The following is a 7,762-nucleotide window of genomic DNA, read 5'->3' on the forward strand; positions in this document are numbered from 1 at the left end:
TTTTTGCAAGAGATTGAGAAAGATTGTTGTTAAACCTTCCTTAAAAATGTAGTAGAATTAACTGGTGAACCATGTGATGCAGGATTTTTCCTTATTGGGAGTTTTAATTACCAATACAATCTCTTAATTGTTAGGGGTCTATTGAGACATTCTTTTCTTTTTTTTTTAAAGGATTTTGTCAAAGGGTACATGTACTCACTGGAGAGAAGGGTGCATAATGGCAGTTGGAGGTGGGAGGGTAGAATGATGGCCATGCCACAATACCTTCTCCTGCACTCTCCTCCTGGGATTTTTGGGCAGGTATACACATGTGCCTGGTATAATTTTCAAGCCACCAGGTCTGGGACTTGAACTGCAGTTGGACATGTAGGAGTCTAGTACCTTAACCACCATGCCACCTGCTGGCACCACTTTTATTTTCTTTTTTAGATTTTTGTCATGTGGTGTACGTGCCTAATTGGAGAGAGATAAGGAGAGAGAGAAAGTAAGAAATCACCCTCTAAGGGGATTGGCCACACTGTAATACATTTTCTCCATTCTCTTGGAATTTTGGTCATGCATTCACATGCACCTGGCATGATTTTCAAACCTCTAGGTCTGGGACTCAAACCATGCTGTCGGCCATGTAGGAATTCGTTACCTTAATTATCATGCTACCTGCTGGCCCCAGTGCTGTCAATTTTGGGTTTATGTATTTTGAGAGTTTATTACTAGCAATGTAAATATGTGTAATTTCTTAAGAGACAGATTTTTGCTATAAGGGTGCTTGCTCTTGCCAGGAAGAGAGAGAGAGAAAGAGAGAAAGAAAGCAAGAAATCACCCCTTGGGGGTATGGCCACACCACAATCTCTCCTCTTCCATTCTCCTCTTGGGATTTTGGACATGCATGCACACACATGCCCGGTGTGAGTTTTAAGCCACTAGGTCCAGGACTCGAACGGCAGTCAACACCTGTGTGAGTTTCAAACCACTGGGTCCAGAACTTGAACCGTGGTCGACTACGTGGGAGTGCAGGACCCTCCCTAACCAGTACACCACTTGCTGGCTCCAAATATTTATAATTTTTATGTAATCTTCCTCTATTGCACCTTTTATTAATATGTAATAGTTTGTCTCTTGTAATGTTTTTAAAATTTAAAGTCTGTTTTTTTCTAACCTTCATATAACCACTCCAGCTCTTTTGTTAACTATTTGCATGGAATATCTTTTTCTATTTTTTCTCTTGCAATTTGTGTCTTTAAATCTAAAGTTGATCTCCTGTAGATAGTATATAGTTAGATCGCATACATGTGATATATATATATACATATATATAAAATATGTATACACATGCATGTAATTTGTACATATATGTTATCATATATGTGTATATAATATGTATACACATATACATATAGACACATGTATTTTAATGCCAGAGGGTGTATGAATGAGAAAGAGAGACTGACAAGGAAGCACCCTGCAACAAGGCATAGTCATGCTGCAATCCATTTTCTTCCAGTTTTCCATCCTGTCACAATCCTGGGCACATGTGCTCAATGAATTTTTCAGACTACTGGGGCTGGAGGGCTGGACCTGAAACATGGTCAGCCATATAGAATTCAGTTTCCTCCATACAGCTTAATTGCTGTGCTACTGGGGTGACCTGGATCCATCACTTTTTTTTTTTTTTTTAAGAGAGATTTTTTGCTGTAGGGTGCATGCACTTGCCAGAGACAGAAAGTGAGAAATCACCACCCAGGAGGATGGCCATGCTGCATTCCCTTCTCCTCCACTCTCCTCTTGGGATTTTGGGCACACGCGCACACGTGCCTGGTGTGAGTTTTAAGCCACTGGGTCCAGGACTCGAACCTTGATCAGCTACGTGGGAGTCCAGTGATGTAACCGTTACACTATTTGCTGATCCTGGATCTAATTTTTTAATCCATTTGTCCACGTCTATCTTTTGACTAGAGAATTAAATCAGTCACGTTTAAAATGATTATCGATAAGGAAGGACTTTTATCTTTGATTTTACTATTTTTTAAATAATTATTTAATTATTTTTCATTGTCATTATTTTATTTTCTCTTTTTGAAGTTGACCAGAGAGAGACAAAAAGAAATAAGTAACAGGAAAAACAAGCTGCCAGATCCGGGACTCGAACCATGATCAGCCATGTGAGAATCTAGCCAGCTTAACTACCATGCCACCTGCCGGCCCCCATTTTGTTATTTTTTAAAAGTACACGTTTTTCTCTATTTTGTTTAGTTGATTTTTCTGTCACGAAAACATTTACTTCCCCTCTCATTTCCTTTTGTGTATATTCTATAGATACTTTCTTTGGGTTACCATGGGAATCTCATTTAGTGTTTATGTTTACCAGAGATCTATATTTCTCCATATGGCTTAGAGTTACTGTTGAATGTCCTTTCATTTCAACCTGAAAGATTTTTTTAGTATTTCATGAAGGTTTTGTGTCAAGTTCAGTGGTAGTGAACTTGCTTGGCTTTTGCTTATTAGGAGTCTTTTAATTTCTCCCTCATTTTTGAAGGACAGTTTTGCAGATAGAGAGTTTATCATTGACACATTTTTTTCCTTTAGCACTTTGAATATGTCAGTTTTTTTCCTTTGACTTACAAGGTTTCAGATTAGAGATTGGTATATATATAGTTTCTGTTTGTTTGTTTGTTTGGAGAGGTTTTTGTTATAGGGTGCGTGCGTTCGCCAGACAGACAGAGAGACAGAACACGAGAAATCACTCCCCAGGGGTATGGCCATGCCGCAATCCCTTCTTCTCCATTCTCCTCTCGGGATCTTTGGCATGCACGCACACACGCCCGGCGTGAGTTTAAGCCACCGGGTCTGGGACTTGAACCGTGGATATTGGTGTATATATATATATATATATAGTTTTTTAAAGAGAGTTTTTTGCAGTAGGGTCCAATACATTTGCTGGAGAGACAGAGGCAGATAGAGAGACAGAGTGAGAATTAACTTCCCAAGGGGGGAATGGCCACACTGCAGTCTCTTCTCTTCCATTCTCCTCCTGTGATCTTGGGCTTGCACGCACATGCACTTGGTGTGAGTTTTAAGCCACTGGGTCCGGGACTTGAACCACAGTTGATGACCTGGGAGTCCAGTGACGTAACCATTACACCATCTGCTGGTCCCTTTTTTTTTATTAAGAGAGATTTTTGCTTGCAGGAGAGTCGGAGACAGAAAGCGAGAAACCACCCCCAGAGGGGATAGCCACACCACAATCCCTTCCCCTCTTTGCTCCTCTCTGGATTTGGGGTGTGCATACACGTGCACCTGATGTGAGTTTAAGCCACAGGTTCCAGGGCTTGAACTGTGGTCAACTACATGGGAGTCCAGCCACAACCATTATGCCACCTGCTGGTGCCATGATTAGTCTGTAATCTTATTGAGGATCCCTAGTATGTGACAGGATGCTTCCCTCCTGCTGCTTTTAAAGTTTTCTTTTCTTTGGCTTTTAACAGTTTATAATGTGTGTGGTCTAGATTGGTTTCTCTTAAGTATTCTCTACTTCTTGCTTTCTTAGCTTGTATCCTGTATCATTCAGGATTTGAGACATTTTTGCCCATTATTTTCACAAATATACTTTCTGTCCTTTCTCTGTCTTTTCTCTTTGGAACTCCCACAATTCATAAGTTTGCCCTCTTGATGATGCCCCACAGGTACCTTACAGTCTGTATTGTTTACTTTTCTTCATTTTGTTTTCCTTTCTGTTTCTCAGATGGAGTAGGAAGAACAAAGAATCCTTCTCTTCATCCAGACAACAACTGTACTGGCATAAACTCTGAAGTACCTATTTTGAAACTTTGGACTCTGAATGCTTGCATCTTCCAGGGGGAAAGCTTAGAAGGTAAATTAGATTAACTATAGACACTGTCAGCCTTTAGTGTGATAGTAGCTACCTATTCCCTGTCTACCAACCTTGTGGCAGGCAGATGTTCCACATTCCTAGGGTGGTTTGCTGGAGCCAAGACTGGCAATAAGAACTTTGTTCTACAAATACTGACTATCTGTGTTCTGATCACTGATTGCTTATTTGATAACTTGAGGTGCAGGCACAGAAGTAACTGCCATTGTTTCAACCCCTACTTATTGAACCAGCCTCCAAGGTTGTAAAGAACAGCACCCATTTTGTTTGTTTCTCTTTTACCCCATTTGGGAGCTAGACATTTAAGGGTTAGGGTATTTAAAAGCAGCCTCTTAAATGGGAGCTAGAAGGGAAAATGAAAAGCTACTGCATATTAACCAAGGAAAGACACAGGCTTAGAAAGGTCTGAGAAGACCTTAAACTTTCATCTTAAGTAAATCCTGATCCATAGCACAGGGAAAATTAAAAACACCAACATAAGCAGCAATTGGGAGTAAAGGGATAATCTGACTCGTTATATTATAAGATTAAAATAATCCAGTTTTTTTTTTTTTCTTATTTTTAATTTGCTTGAAGGTACCAGTACTTCAAGAGACACAGAGAAAAATAGGGAGAGTGAGAAAGCACCCTCCCCCCTGCAGGATATGATCTTGCTGCAATCCCTTCTCCCCAGTTTCTCCACACTGTCTGGATTGGGGGCACACATGCACATGTACCTGGTGTGTTTTTCATGCTCCTGGGTCATAATTCAAGCCATATCTTTGACCCTGTGGGATCTGACTGCCTAAACCACCATGTCATGGAACTGGTCCCATATACCCAGTTTTCAACAACAACATCATTAAAAAAAAAAAAAAAATCACAGGACATAACAAAGTAACAAGAAAGTATGCACCATTTAAAAAATCAAAATAAATCAACAGAAACTGTAAGACTCAGACCACCTGGTCAGCCATATAAGATCCAGCCACCTTAACCACCATGTTGTGGGCTGATCCTAACGATACAAATTATAAAAAGTCACCAGAATGAAATTCTGGCGTTGAAAAAAATATAGTAATTGAAATGAGAAATTCATTAGAGGGGTCTAAAGCAGAGCTCAGCAAGCAGAAGAATCAGTGAACCTAAAGTATTTCTTTTTAAAAATACCTCTTGAACCCTGGTTCCTTTTTTCCTTTCAACTTCTTTAATTCAAGCCTTCCTGATCCTAGACATCTTTCAAGCTATTTCTTTTTTCTGCTCTAGTCTTACCAGAGTGATATGAAAAACTAAATCAAATCTGATATTGTCACTACCCTTCAAAATATCCAAGGCTATTTCTGTGTCTATAGATTGAACTTCAGTTTCCTTATGTTAGCTATAAAGAATCTTTGCATTCTGGTTACATTTTACTACTTTGCTTTCTTTCATAGCAACCCCATGTTCTGCAATGTACTGCAATCATATGTTCTGAGATACAAAGCCACCTGCTGAAAAAAGTTGAGAGGATATTTGGAAGCCAAAGTTAGTTTTCTGTGACTGGAATAAGATAGATAGGTTTAACCCCTTATCTGCAAATCAGAAGTATGAAATGCTTCAAAATCCAAAAGTTGCTGAGCACCGATGTCACACAAGTGGAAAATATTGTCACTTCATGTGACAAGTCATAGTCAAAATGCTGCAATATAAAAGTATGGTAAAAAATTACTTTCAGTGAGATCCAGCAGGTGGCATGGTGGTTAAGGCACGGGACACTCCCACATGGCCAACCATTCTTTGAATCCCAGACCTGTTGGCTTGGTTTCTCACTTTGCCTCTCTTTCCTGTGTCTCTCTCTCTCTGGTCAAATTGAAATAAATGAATGAATAAATGAAATTGAATAAATATATATTTTAAAAATTACCTTCAGATTAAGTGTGTAGGTATATGTGAATTTTTTATTTATGCTTGGTTCCCATCCCTAAGAGTGGTCTTTATATATATGCTGATATTCCAAAAATACAAAAAAAAAAATTTAAACTCTGAAATCTGTAACACTTCTAGTCCCAAGCATTTCAGATAAGGGATAATCATCTTCTAATATATGGCATTGGTAGGCAATGAAATAGATCATAAAAATCAGTTTTTAAAGTGAACTCAAATGAGGCAAGCAGGCAGTGTGGTGGTGAAGGCTCTGAACTTCCATATGGCCAACTATGGTTTGAGTCTTGAACCCAGTGGCTTCAAACTCAGGCCAGGTGAATGTGTGTGTGTGTTCAAAATCCTGAAAGGATAATGGAGGAGAAAGGATTGCAGCCATCCTCCCTGGGGGGGTGGGGGGGTGTGATTTCTCACTTTCTCAGTCTCTTTTTCTGACTCTCCTGCAAGTGCATGCACCCTATAGCAAATATCTCTTAAAAAAACAATGGGGGTCCAGCAGGTGGCATGGTGTTTAAGGCCACTGGACTCCCACCTGGTAGACCACAGTTTGATTCCCAGACCTGGCGACTTGCTTTCTCACTTGCTCTCTCTCTATCACTCTGTCCCCCTCTGGTTAAATTTAAATAAATAAATAAATAAAGTTAAATAAAATAATTCTTTTTAAAAAATGGACTCAAACAGAACACATGTCATCACAAATTCAGTGGTCAACATTAGCATCATTATGTTAGATCCAATATTGTTCTATCTAATATAATGAAACATGAAGTATAACATATCACATGATATACTGCTCTGAAGTATTTGACTTGAATCCACTGATCCATCAGCCAGAACTTCCAGGTTGCAGGAAATGGAAACTTAGAAGAATAAACTCTGTCTTCTTGAGACAACAATTGTTCATATCCAGGAACTTTGTACTTCAGTTGATCTGATGTCTGTAAGGAGTTTTTCTGTTTTTTTCTTAAGTTCCATGATTGAAAAGATATAATGGCCCAGTTTGGTAGCCTGTCCTGGATGACACTGTCACTCTGTAGGCTGAGACCATATGTGAGGCTTGGGTTCCTTTCTCAGTCTACTCTAGCAGCTTGTGTTCCTAGCTAACCTCAAGGCTGAGACAGGAAGATTGGAAGCTTACAACCTGCGTGGGCAACATAGGGACCTTGTCAAAAGAAAAACATGAAAATAAGTAAGGGTCATAACCAGATGTTATATGTGGTCTTGGGTTGGATAATGATTTGGGAGTGGTAGTTGTTGACGAACATAAATTGGTTAACAAAATATTTGATTTAGATACTGGTAGTGGGATTGTGATGTTTTTAGTTTTTTGTTTGTTTGTTTGTTTTTTAGCTTTTCAGTTTTTCTCCAAGGTATATTGTTCTGACATCTAATAAAATTTTACCTGAAAAATTTGTGTTGGGGCCAGGTGGTGGCACAGTTAGACCCATATGGAAAAGGTCCCAGATTTGAATCCCCAGATCTTACTGAGCATGCTGGTCACTGCTCATGATCTGGGCCAGCAGAAATTGGGGTTTTATTGTGGTGTGAAGACCTTGTTGGGTTCCCTGTCTAGCTGTCTCCCTCGCTCACCGTCTTGTCGAAGAAATAAAAAAAATAATTGTATGTTAAAATTTTTATATATACATGAAGTGTACATAAGAATAAAGAAATGCATGAAAGTATGGCCACCAAAATATTAAAATATGTTTTTGTCAAAGTGATTTTCCTTCCTTCCTAATACTGTATGTGGATACTTTAAAAGTGGTTGTAGGTTATATAATTGTATAAGGAAAAAAGAAAACTTTTCCTGCAGGGGTGCAGCCAGGTCTTTTGTAATAGACAAAAGAGGTACTATAACAGAACACAGATTATTTATTGCATGTTCTCTGGTTGATTTGGATACAATATCCACCGGAAAACATTGTAGATGACTCATATACCAGGAAATAATTACATGTCATTTGAATAAAGAAAGGG

The 7,762-nt window shown here is 39.0% G+C and overlaps 1 protein-coding gene across 1 annotated transcript in view; it reads left to right on the plus strand.

Annotated features, from left to right (window-relative positions):
- RABGAP1 (RAB GTPase activating protein 1) overlaps positions 1-7,762 on the plus strand; it is a 210,514-nt gene that overhangs the window by 3,949 nt on the left and 198,803 nt on the right. The window contains exon 2 of the mRNA XM_006158213.3: positions 3,740-3,868. The gene's annotated coding sequence lies outside the window, so the exon portion shown is untranslated. The remainder of the gene's footprint in view (positions 1-3,739; positions 3,869-7,762) is intronic.

Source organism: Tupaia chinensis, unplaced genomic scaffold, assembly GCF_000334495.1.
Source record: "Tupaia chinensis unplaced genomic scaffold, TupChi_1.0 Scaffold000575_1, whole genome shotgun sequence".
Classification (NCBI taxonomy): Eukaryota; Metazoa; Chordata; class Mammalia; order Scandentia; family Tupaiidae; genus Tupaia; species Tupaia belangeri.